Source organism: Ambystoma mexicanum, chromosome 3p (assembly GCF_040938575.1).
Source record: "Ambystoma mexicanum isolate Mex_15411 chromosome 3p, UKY_AmexF1_1, whole genome shotgun sequence".
Lineage (NCBI taxonomy): Eukaryota > Metazoa > Chordata > Amphibia > Caudata > Ambystomatidae > Ambystoma > Ambystoma mexicanum.
In genome coordinates, this window is record NC_090925.1 from 1,202,876,823 (window position 1) to 1,202,889,470 (window position 12,648).

Consider the following 12,648-nt stretch of genomic DNA (forward strand, 5'->3'; position numbering starts at 1 on the left):
TATAATCAAAAAGACATTGTGATCCTGCATGAATCAAGTTGATGAATGATAATCCATCCTACTTTCCTTCAATGAGATAAAAGCAGTATTTGACCATCTTTTTTGAGTCTGTCTGGTTATTTGGTCTCAGACATTTTATTGGTAATTCCATCTAGCACAAAGACGCTTCAAGGTGCTAGAGCACATTTGGTAGCAGTGCAGATTGTTCACGTCTAATCGGCGTAGAGCCCAGACCCAGATTCCCAGACGATCGATGGCTCCCGCCACAAGCCAGACGATCACAAAGTTTCCTGCAGAGAGCGGTGCACAAAGAATTGTATGATCAACATACGGTCAACCGGACCCCTCTGACAGAATTCCTGTCCGGTCCCCGCAGGTGCCTCGTGGACGAAAGGGATTTGGTCGATTGAGGGAGAGTCGATGCCGAGGGTGTCATGACTTTGGTCGGGCGGCGTTTCTTTGAATTATGAAGACGCCATTGATGGGTTCCACCAAGTTCGACTGCCGTCTTGAAGCCCCGTTCTAGTGGTTTTCAAGATGGCCGCCGACACTCTTTATTCCCGGCTCAATGCGGTCCTCCTCGCGTTGCACCTTCATTGCTCTCTATCGGCCCGAAGGTTACGCTGTGTTTTTTCCTATCCTTGTTTTACTCCGTATGCATGCTGTGTCTTCAGACCTGCTTTCATACTGATTTCCTGGTTTCCCAGTATTCCTCCTGTCGGTCCATCCGTTCGGCTCCCTCCATTCTGCTGGGCTATTCTGCCCAGCCTGTTTTCTTCTCCTGCCTCCCGCTCTCTCTCTCTTTCTCAGAGGCACCTAGCTCCTTCTCCTTTGGAGTCTTTCCGCGCCTCTTCTTTGCTTGGGAGCTCCTTGCTGACCTCACTGGTGCTTATGACCCTATTTGGCTGACTCCGGCATACTACTACTCTACGGAGGAAATCCTCTGCTCCTGCTACTGACTGTGTTGGAACCTCTCCGCCTTGGAGGATTGCATCCAGTTCCCATCGCCTTCGGTGACCTACTTGCCAATCCAACCACTGCAGGGTTTTTCCTGCCTTTGGGGCTTTTTCCCTGTTTTGGAGCCCGCTCCCGGGAGTCCCCGCTGTTCGGTTCCCCAATCACCCGACTGCGTGGCATCCCAGGGAGCTCGCCCCTATTTAAGCCAGAAGAAGGAAGCTAAAAGGATTGACAAAGAACAGCCCCAAAGACACCCAGGAAGGAAGTCGGAGCCGCAGGATCACGCTACAGAGACTTCAGGTGAGGAGGAAGGGAGGGAAGCTTTAATCAACCCTGATACCCTTGACAGAGTGCAACGCCAGGAGATTCAAATGGCCTCTCTTGAACAGTTGAGTCAATTTTATTCAAGTATTGCTTTTCCTTATGGGTTTTTTTTTTACTCCACACTGTTGGATTCCTATTCTTGCTTTATACTTCAAGGTTTTTCACATAATCTGTTGTTTCCCAAATAAAACATTACATTTTTATTTTGTTTCTTTGGAGTGCAACCTTTATTAAAAAATGAGAGGTGTTGATCTAATATCTTCTCGGCTGCAAAGGAGATTATATAAATCGAGAGATAGAACTCATGAAACTGTTACACAAGTCATATTTGTTAAAAAACATTTTTTGGAGTGTATGGACCAGGGATAGTCGAAAACAACTCCTATTCATTGTGATTCGGAGATGTATTTCTTAATGTGGACTCCGAACCTCAAGTTTTAATAAAATTTAATTTACACAATCCCTTTTCGTGTTGGGATCAGAAGTGTGGCTTGATTTGGGGATATCTCTAATCCATAATTATTCCAATCAGGTCACATAGAAGCGACCGGTTTCAGTGGTATTGAGGTTATTAGAACCACTTTCTTCAGGGCTAAGGACCAACACCCCTTAGTGTGTGGTCTGATTTCTTCTGTTGGTAGTGGTGAATCTCTAAGTTCAGAATAGGAGATTGCCCCATTACAGGTGAAGCAACTCCCCAATGTCAGGGTCCTTGGATGCGGGCAGGTAAATTATTTACAGATTCCCGAATCCGGGATGATCGACATCACTGTGTATCGACATCGGACTTTGTTTTGAAACTCGAGGGGTACCTTTCATCTATCGCGAGGTGAACAAGGAATGTGCGATCATCTCGGATTCGGGAATCTGTAGAGGTGCAATCACTTTGTTCCGAGAATCAATCCCTACGACAACAGGTTGCATCCCGCGATGAGACCCGTGGCGACTTACCTCCTCTACCATTACCTTGCGGGAAATACGATGGTAGTCCAAAGACTTTGAAATCATTTTTGGATGCTTGCCAGTTATATTTCACTTTCCGCCCTCGCACTTATGAGACCACCAAAGCCAAGGTGGGCTTCTTAGTCTCAAACCTAACTGGGAACGCCCTGGCATGGGCTTCGCCTCTAGTCCTACAGTCTGATCCAGCTACTACTGACTATGATCAGTTCGTACAACTCCTAAAGACCCGTTTTGACCGTCCAGAAGTACAATATGCCTCATATGAAGCAATCCCCGACATTAGACAGGGCCCCCACGATGTACAGACTTATGTAACCTCTTTCACGCAGTTAGCCACAAATGCTGGATGGCCTGATTCTGCCCAACAGACTTTGTTTTGTCGCGGTTTACATGAGGACATAAAGGACGAACTGGCACGTATTGCAAGACCTCAGACGTTTCATGAACTCGTTTCACTAGCACTCCAGATCGAATTTAGGTTGGGAGAAAGAAGGCATGAAAGAAGACGTCCTCGGCATTCTCTCTTACCTATCTCCCACAGCCCTTCTAAGGAACATTCGGCTTCATCTGCTGGGGAGGAACCAATGCAGATCGGTACCACAAGAGGACCTTTATCAGCCGAAGAGAAGAAGAGAAGAAAGGAGCTGGGTCTCTGCATGTATTGTGGATCTAGTAAACACTTACTCCGTAACTGCCCAGAGGTCCCTCCGCGCCGTCAGGGAAACGAATCTCCACGAACCTAACCAGGGGTAGGTCCGGGGGAATTGGGAAAAATCCCTGTACCAACACTTTGACTTCTTTACCCAAAGACGACAACCGATTGATGGTATTTCAGGTTAAGCTGTGTCGGGATTCTTCTACCGTCTGGGAAGCGTTAGCCATGCTGGACTGTGGTGCAGCAGGTAATTTCATCGATGTATCCTGGGCCCATGAGAATGATGTGCCTATTCTGCCAAAGAAACTGCCCATTCCCGTAGAAGGGGTGGATGGCCAACCCCTGTCCTCAGGACCCATTACCCAAGAGACTCTGCCCCTTCAAGTCCAATTGTTTCAGGATCAGGAAGAAATGGTGTTTGACATCATTAAGGCAGCACATTTCCCGGTGATTCGTGGGATCCCTTGGCTGCGCAGACACAACCCGATGATTGACTGGTCGAACAACACCATCCAATTTCGGTCGTCTCTTTGTCTCACTGAATGTCTGAACTTTGGTCACCCCCTTGGCTTCTCGAACAAAAGAGATTCCGTGTTGGCAGCATCACTCCATATGGTACCAGAACACTATCATGACTATTTAGTAGTCTTCATGGATAAGCAGCCGCATTCCCTTCCTCCTCACAGAAGAGAAGACTGTGCCATTGAAATCCAACCTAATGCATCTATCCCCTTTGGAAGGATGTTTCCTCTATCATTGCCAGAACGTAAGGCTCTCAAGGACTACTTGGAATGTAATCTAAAGAACGGTCTCACATCAAAGAATCCAAATCTCCAGCGGGAGCATCACTATTCTTCATACCAAAGAAAGGTTCATCTGAGCTCCGTCCTTGTATCGATTATCGAGGCTTAAATCGCCTTACCATCAAAGACCGTTATTCGATGCCGCTAATCAAAGAGATAATTGAGGCGGTACAAGGTGCATCTATCTTCACGAAATTGGACCTCAGGGGTGCGTATCATCTGCTCCGTATAAGACAGGGGAATGAATGGAAGACAGCGTTTAGAACACCACTAGGGCATTATGAATACCGAGTCATGCCTTTTGGTTTAGTGAACGCACCTGCCGTTTTCCAGCGCTTTATGGACAAGTTGTTTGCTGACCTTCTATTCTCTACAGTGGTGGTGTATCTTGACGACATCTTGATTTACTCTTCATCTCTTTCTGAACACAGAAGACATGTTCGGTTGGTGCTGGACCGACTGCAGGAAAACAAGCTTTTTGTAAAACCAGAAAAGTGTGTTTTCGAAGCTCCTTCAGTGTCCTATTTAGGGTTTATCCTCTCCCAAGAAGGTATCCGCATGGATCCCTGTAAGATACAAGCGGTGACCCAATGGCCTGCTCCTGGTAACGTCAAAGAAGTACAACGCTTCCTCGGACTGGAAAATTTTTCCTGCCAATTTATTTCGGGGTTCTCAAATAAGGTCCTTCCTATCACTTCGCTGTTAAAGAAAGGTGTTACCTTCTCTTGGACACAAGAAGCGAATACTGCATTCCAAGCTCTGAAAGAGGCATTCACCTCAGCACCTATCCTGGTGCAACCTGACCAAAACCTTCCCTTCATAGTAGAAACGGATGCCTCAGGGGGAGCCATTGGTGCAGCCCTCCTGCAGAAGGGTCAAGACGGACTTGAACATCCTGTGGCATATTACTCAAAGACCTTGTCCCCTAGTGAAAGGAATTACCCCGTTATCGAAAGGGAATTGTTGGCTATCAAACATGACTGTGAAGAATGGCGCCATCTCCTTCAGGGAGCGATGCATAGGTTTACTGTACGCACCGACCATAGTAATCTTCGCATTCTCCAACAGATGGAATGTCGCAATGCTAGACATGCCCGTTGGGCATATTTTTTCTCTCAGTTTGATTTCGAGGTTACCTATCTACCCGGCAAGCAGAATATCTTGGCCGATGCCTTATCTCGCAATCATGGTTCGGACAGTGAGACAGTCTTTGGCCATGATTTATTGTTAGCAGGTAAAGCGATACGGACAGTGGCCAATACCTTTCTACGTGACCAAACAACACAGCTCTCCGATCGGAACAGATTTAAGAGCGGAATTAGAAGAAAGAGAGGGGATTTTCTTTAAGATATGAGCTTTGTATCTACCCGACAAGAAGCACCAAAGACTGGCCCTCTCATGGTGTCATGATTCACCTATGGCCGGACATAAGGGCATACGAGCTACTAAGGATCTTTTGTCCAGAACATTCTGGTGGCCTGGGTGCAATCGAGATGTACATACTTATGTGTCTACTTGCTCCATCTGTGCAGCCCACAAGTACCAGTCTTCCAAGCCTGTAGGCTTGCTGCAACAGGAACCAGCTCCCAAACAACCTTGGACCCACGTCTCTACAGGCTTTATTGTGGAATTGCCCAACTCCGGAGGGAACACGGTTTTCATGGTAACTGTAGATTCTCTAAGCAAATTGGCCCACTTCACGACTTTGAGAGGATTACCTACAGCTCCCGAGATGGCCAAGATATTCCTGAAAGAAATAGTGCGACTTCATGGCCTTCCGGAGACAGTTGTGTCCGATCGAGGCCCCCAATTTACATCCCAGTTTTGGGGATCTCTTTGCAAACAATTAGGGATGCAACGAGCCCTTTCGTCTGGGTTCCACCCGCAAAGCAATGGGCAAACAGAGAGACTTAACCATACGTTAGAACAATATCTCTGATGTTTCTGTAGCAGAAAACAAGACGACTGGAATACTTTTCTCCCTATGGCTGAGTTCACTTATAATAACACCAAACATACCGCTATCAATATGTCTCCTTTTTACTGCACGTTTGGCTACCATCCGAAACATTTGCCGTTGGTAGAGATGCGACCATCTAAATTACCCGCTATTGAACATCTCCTCAAAGAACTTAAAGACACCCATGTGTTAGCCAACGAGACCTTGAACGGTAGCCGACATTCCTATAAAAATTGGGCCGACAAGAAGAGGAAGGCTGTACCCTCCTGGACGGAAGGGAACAAGGTTTGGTTAGCCACAAAATTCTTACCCTGCTGGACACACACAGGGAAATTCGCACCAAGGTATATCGGACCCTTTCGGATCACGAAGAAGGTGAACCCTGTTGCATTTCGCCTCCAATTACCATCCTCTCTTAAACATGTACATCCCGTGTTCCATTCCTCTCTTCTGAAACCATACCTTCCGGATCCCTATAAAAGAAGATCTAACAGACTGCCTAGTGACTTTCCATCGGAGCCAGCGGAAAATGAGGTTTCACACCTAGTAGATTCCCAATACCTACATGGAATTCTACAATACTTGGTTCATTGGAAGGGTTATCCCATCGAAGAACGTACCTGGGAGCCCGTGAGTCACATTCACGCCCCTCGACTCATTAGGAAGTTTCATAGACTGTATCCGGGCAAACCTGGAGGCCCCCCCAGTAGAAGTGGACATACTGTCATGACTTCGGTCAGGCGGCGTTTCTTTGAATTATGGAGACGCCATTGATGGGTTCCACCACGTTCGACGGCCGTCTTGAAGCACCGTTCTAGTGGTTTTCAAGATGGCCGCCGACACTCTTTATTCCCGGCTCAGTGCAGTCCTCCTCGCGTTGCACCTTCATTACTCTGTATCGGCCCGAAGGTAACTCTGTGTTTTTTCCTATCCTTGTTTTCCTCCGTATGCATGCTGTGTCTTCAGACCTGCTTTCATACTGATTTCCTGGTTTCCCGGTATTCCTCCTGTCGGTCCATCCGTTCGGCTCCCTCCATTCTGCTGGGCCATTCTGCCCAGCCTGTTTTCTTCTCCTGCCTCCCGCTCTCTCTCTCTTTCTCAGAGGCACCTAGCTCCTTCTCCTTTGGAATCTTTCTGCGCCTCTTCTTTGCTTGGTAGCTCCTTGCTGACCTCACTGGTGCTTATGACCCTATTTGGCTGACTCCGGCATACTACTACTCTAGGGAGGAATTCCTCTGCTCCTGCTACTGACTGTGTTGGAACCTCTCAGCCTTGGAGGATTGCATCCAGTTCCCATCGCCTTCGGTGACCTACTTGCCAATCCAACCACTGAAGGTTTTTTCTGCCCTTGGGGCTTTTTCCCTGTTTTGGAGCCCGCTCCCGGGAGTCCCCGCTGTTCGGTTCCCCAATCACCCGACAGCGTGGCATCCCAGGGAGCTCGCCCCTATTTACGCCAGAAGAAGGAAGCTAAAAGGATTGACAAAGAACAGCCTGGAAGACGCCCAGGAAGGAAGTCGGAGCCGCAGAATCACGCTACGGAGACTTCAGGTGAGGAGGAAGGGAGGGAACCTTTAATCAACCCTGATACCCTTGACAGAGGGACTCAAGCTGAGCCACGGATGTAAGTACACCATTGCAGCTGGTAGAAATATAGAGGGGTGAGGGATTGTAATTGTGTTATAATGTAGAAGAAGAAGACTAAAAGAGTAACTGGATTTTGGGGATTATAAAAGGAAGAGAGATAAGAATACCTCGAATTCACGGGCTCAAGAGAGACGGAGAGGCCACACGCTAAAGTTCTATATCAGAGCATTAAGGATTCCTAAAGGCAGAGCCAGTTAGAAGAGCGTGTGTCAAACTCCCAAAGGGAGTAATAAAAAGAGAGGCATTACATTTACTGAGACAGTAAAGGAAGACGTACATAAGGGGAATATATATATAGAAAGTGCACATATGTAATGAGTATAATATGTTTGTATAAGAGATAACATGTTTAAAACAAACGACAACAAATAATAAGAAATGGTAGCAGAAATAAATAAATAAATAAACATTTTTTTCCTTACATATTTTGGACAAAGGATTGACATCAATATAATAGCTAGAAACAGATGAAACCAAAATATAAATAAAGAAGCCAGTTTAAATATAATACAAAACAAAGAATGATATAAAGATAATTAACAGAAAGTATAAACAAAGGAGCAAGAAGAAGAGTGTCAATAGATTTATTTTTTTTAAAAACAATAATGGTAGGGAAAATATTCTGATTTTCTTGAATACGAGCGGCGATTGATGGTGCCTGTTCAAATATATTAAAACGATATATATTTAATAAACTTGGAAGGAAGAGGAAAATATTGGGTATATATTGGCAGTCTGAATTGACGTGTTAGCATGAAAATCATGGAAGAAACACCTCTCACACATTTATGCCGAACCTTACCAAGGTATACAGACAAAATTAAGTAGTACCATTCTGAATGGATTAAGGGCATGACCAATAAGACATTTATGCGCTGACCTCCAGGAAGTTTGTTGTCAAATACGGTATTACGTAATCTGGTGACATATTTACATGCCACATATAAGGGAAAGAAGCTAGAGAAAAGATTGGCAGTATTAGAGCTCCGGAAAATGTACCAGAATGAGAAAGAAGACCTAGTCTATAGAAAGAGGATGCTTAGTCAGCATAAAGAGAAAGATGTAATGCCTTCAGCTCCTCTTTTCCCTCCCGACGCAGAGGATAAAGAGAAGGGATTTTACCATCTAACGGAATTGAAAGCAGCAGTGGGTATGTTAATCCACCATACGAACCCTGTGCCTATACTAATGAAGAGACAGAGGAAGAGAGTAAAAGTAGAGAACGCAAATATGAACAGAAACGCAATTAAAGTAAACAGCGTGATGAGAATAAGGATAGACAAAATAAACAGATAAAGGCAGAGGAAGAGGCAGAGAAACAAAAGTGAATAAAGGATATAGTTGAAGGTATGACTATAGTACAGAACAAATGGATGGGAGGACAAATATTACTCAAACAGGATGATAAAGGTATTGATGGAGTTCAAGAAAGAGAGGAAAGTGAAGAGTGAGATAAGCAAGCGAAAGAGAAAGAAGAAGAGAGGCTATATAAACAAGAAAGGGACAAGGAATATAAGCGAAGGGAAGAACAAAGAAAGCATGAGGAAAATAGGGAAAAGGAGAGGCTAGAAGAATTGAAACAAGAAGTAGAAGCCAAAAGATTGAAAGCACAACAGTTACAAAGAAGTCTAGAGGAATAGGAATTAAGGGAAATAAGGAGAAGATGTGAAGAAATTAACAGAAGTAGGGGATATAAAAATAATGAGATTGACCGTCCCAAGGAGGGTTGCAAGGATGATTAGACATACCAGCATGGAGAGAAGAAGACACAGAGACCATAGGAACAAGGATGGGGAAATTATACAGACAAATGAGGGCTAAGGAAGGATATAGAAGTGAAGAGGGTGAACAAAGAGCCTCCTTTAGAGAAATAGGAGGAAGCTTAGATGACGTCAGAGCAGAGGTTAGATCTTGATGATGCAGAAGAGGACAATAGTCATACGAATTTGGCCGTAATATGTCAGACGAGGAAAGGAAACGAAATAAGAAGACGCGAGAATAGGGCGCATACAGATTTTCAAGAGAATCAAGAATAGATAAAGGAGAAAATGGTTAGATCTAGAGGATCCTTTAAAAAGAACACCAGACCCAATACCATATACTGAACAACCACAAGTACAATTGCACAGTACCAGGAGTGTGGACAGGTATGACCAAGCACAAGAGTTTTCCCAGTTCCCACTATTAGACAATGGACGGGGTCAAACAAAATATATACCATGGCCACAGATGGATAAGGAAAATGTAAAGTGCACACTACCGAGTTTGACTTCCGGTACTGGTAAATGGATTAAGGAATTAGAGAAAAGGGCATCAGGAAAGACTTTAGCTATAGGCGACATAAAATACCTATTATCAGCTATCCTCAGGGAGAGAATTGATGACATTTGGAAAAGAGCAGGGTACCCAAAGGTAACTGCAAAACAGAGTACACAATGTAGCACCATTTAATAATTGTAGAGCAGACATAATATCCAGATACATCGGCTATTGGGGCGATAATGACTAGGAAAATGAGGGAGGATGAAGACCCCATTGCTTTTATTCAGGATATTCAGGATAGATGGAGTGCAGAGACATACAAACTGTGGGATAAAGCAGTAGCGTTATTTTACCACATATTATATCAGGGACTGCCAGAACTGGTACAGAGGCATTTAAAGAAACAGGTGGGAATGGAAGCAAAAGCATGGCCAGATATAAAATTGACAATCGTGCATTATAAGGGATGCAGTTCCCACAGCAAAATAATATAGCCAATGCCTAAGGTCAGAATGGGTATAATTATATGCCAAGAGGCAGAGGGAATGGGCTTCGAGGAGGAGGGCGAGGAGGATTTCAAAACCCTCAAGGAAGGGGAGGATTTAATGGCAGACAGCCCTTAACATGTTGGAATTGTGGAAAAATAGGACATATGGCTAGAGCATGTAGAAGCAGAGGAGGCATGCAATAACAGAATTGGCAATCTACAAGAGGGGGGATAGGATATGCTCCACAATACAATACAGACTCACAAGGATATTATGCCCAAGATCACATGCAGAATCAGGCATACGCGCCACAACCACAGCAGTTTCAGCAAGTGCCAGTACAGACACAATTGTCACAACCTCAGCAATTACAACAAGCACCAATGCAGACACAGTCATTACAGGGGCAACAACAGCAAACAACTATGTAAATGCACAGGCACCCACTCAAAAATACATTACATCCCAATGCAACAAACAGGCCATCACAATGGCAAATGGACACGGGAGCTACACAAGTAGCAAAACCCAAATTAGGGAGTGTGACTGTGGTTGGTAGGATTAATCCTTTCACAGGCACAGTGAAGAATGTATGCCCACAATAGGATAGCGCACAGGACGACATGATGTGTTCAGTACTATCTGTAACACCAGACCCCCAAGAGGAACCAAGGTTCAAAGTGACGATAGGAGGCAAGACATTCTAATTTCTTGTAGACACCAGAGAGACACCTTCCTGTGACTGTGAGGAAAAATATCCAAATTCAGGCATTGCCATGAATGCTCAGAGATTTTCTGGGGCAACTATTTAGTTCCATTTACAGATGAATTACCCATTTCTATAGGGGAACACGGCATGTCTAGGCCATTACGATACTCTAAACAGACACCGTTGAACATACGAGGACGTGATTTAATGACAAAACTTAACATGACAATATCTTTTACTGATGAAGGCATAGTGTGTTCAAACCCAGGGATACATTATATGAACGTGAGGGAATTTATATTAACCTTTACAGGGAAGAAAGCTTTAAGGGGAGTCCATCTAGAAGAAGAAGTGTTTTTATATGGAGTGACCATTTTATTATCATGGTTACCCAAATTGGCAGGTAAAATAATAAGGATGCCCGATAAACATTTGTTCAGGCCAGAAATTCCTACGTGTAATGAGGAAGAGCAAGTTATTCCTCTGGAATTAGAAGCAACATTGGTAAGAGAAAAAGGGTGATGGTTCAAGGGACAGACGTTGAGGGAAGGGGATGGAGAACAGTGATAGCCCTCAATGACGGATATAGATTGACAGACTTGACAGATGAAGGACTGTTTAGGGATGAATATTCAGATGATGAGTTAGTATTCTTTATAAATCTCACTTATTGGATTAAATTTGAGAACATAGAGATACCACAGAGGATGGCGTTGGTAAACATGAAAACACAATTTTATCAAGAAGGCTTGGAGAAGGTGGCAAGTATTCTATGGAATATAAGTCCATATGACATGGGCCTACTACAGGGAGTAGGAGCAGTGAAAGTTAAGATTAAACCCAGAACTATTTTGCTAGGTGCAAAACAGTAGCCGATGTCCAGGGAAGCAGATGAGGGATAATCGAAACTATATCCACCTTAATGAAACAAGGCATTTTAGTACCATCAGATTCTCCATGCAACACGACTGTATCCCTGTCAAAAAATCAAAGAGGGGTTGTGGAGATCCCTACAAGAGCTTTACACCCTAAATAATATACTAAAAGCAGGGTTTTGTTTAGTTTGAAACCCTGTGACAATATTGTACACTATCCGGTCAACAGCCAAGTATTTTACTGTTGTCGGTTTGAAAAATACATTTTTCTCAATTCCCCTACACAAATACTCACAGGATTTGACTTCCTTTTAATATGGAACGATTCGTCTGAAACATACTCGTTTGCCTCGAGTACTGTGAGTCCCCTTCTATTTTTAATAGAGCCCTTCAGATGGACTTGGGACATGTTCAGCTTGAAAGCCCCATCATTCATTATGTGGATGACATTTAAGTGTGCAGTGAGACAGAAGAAACATGTAGAGAAGACTGTCAAATGTATGACAATTCTCACAGAAAAGGGTTACAAAGTAGACAAAGAAAAATTACAGTATTGTCAAGAAGAAGTAGTATACACAGGACAGTTAATCTCACATGAATGAAGAAAAGTGACACCTGGCAGAGCAGAAGCCATCATGAGAACCGTACAGCAAAAAACGGTGACACAAATGCAGCAATATTTAGGTCAATGCAATTATTGCAGAGCCTGGGTCTTTGACTACAGTACATATATTCAACTACATTTAAAAGCACTCAAAGAAGCACAGGTGGCTAAAACTAAATTAGTATGGACAGGAAACATGAAGGATTTGATGAATTAAAAAACACGATTAGTACAGCTCCTGTATTAGGGATTCCAAATTACAGTAAAGAATTTTACTTATTTTCCCATTAAGTCATGACAGCAGTCCTTAAACAGAAAACAACATTAGGACATAGTGTTAAACCATTAGTGTATTACAGTGTGATTTTAGAACCAGTTATGAAAGGACACTATCCTTTGCACAC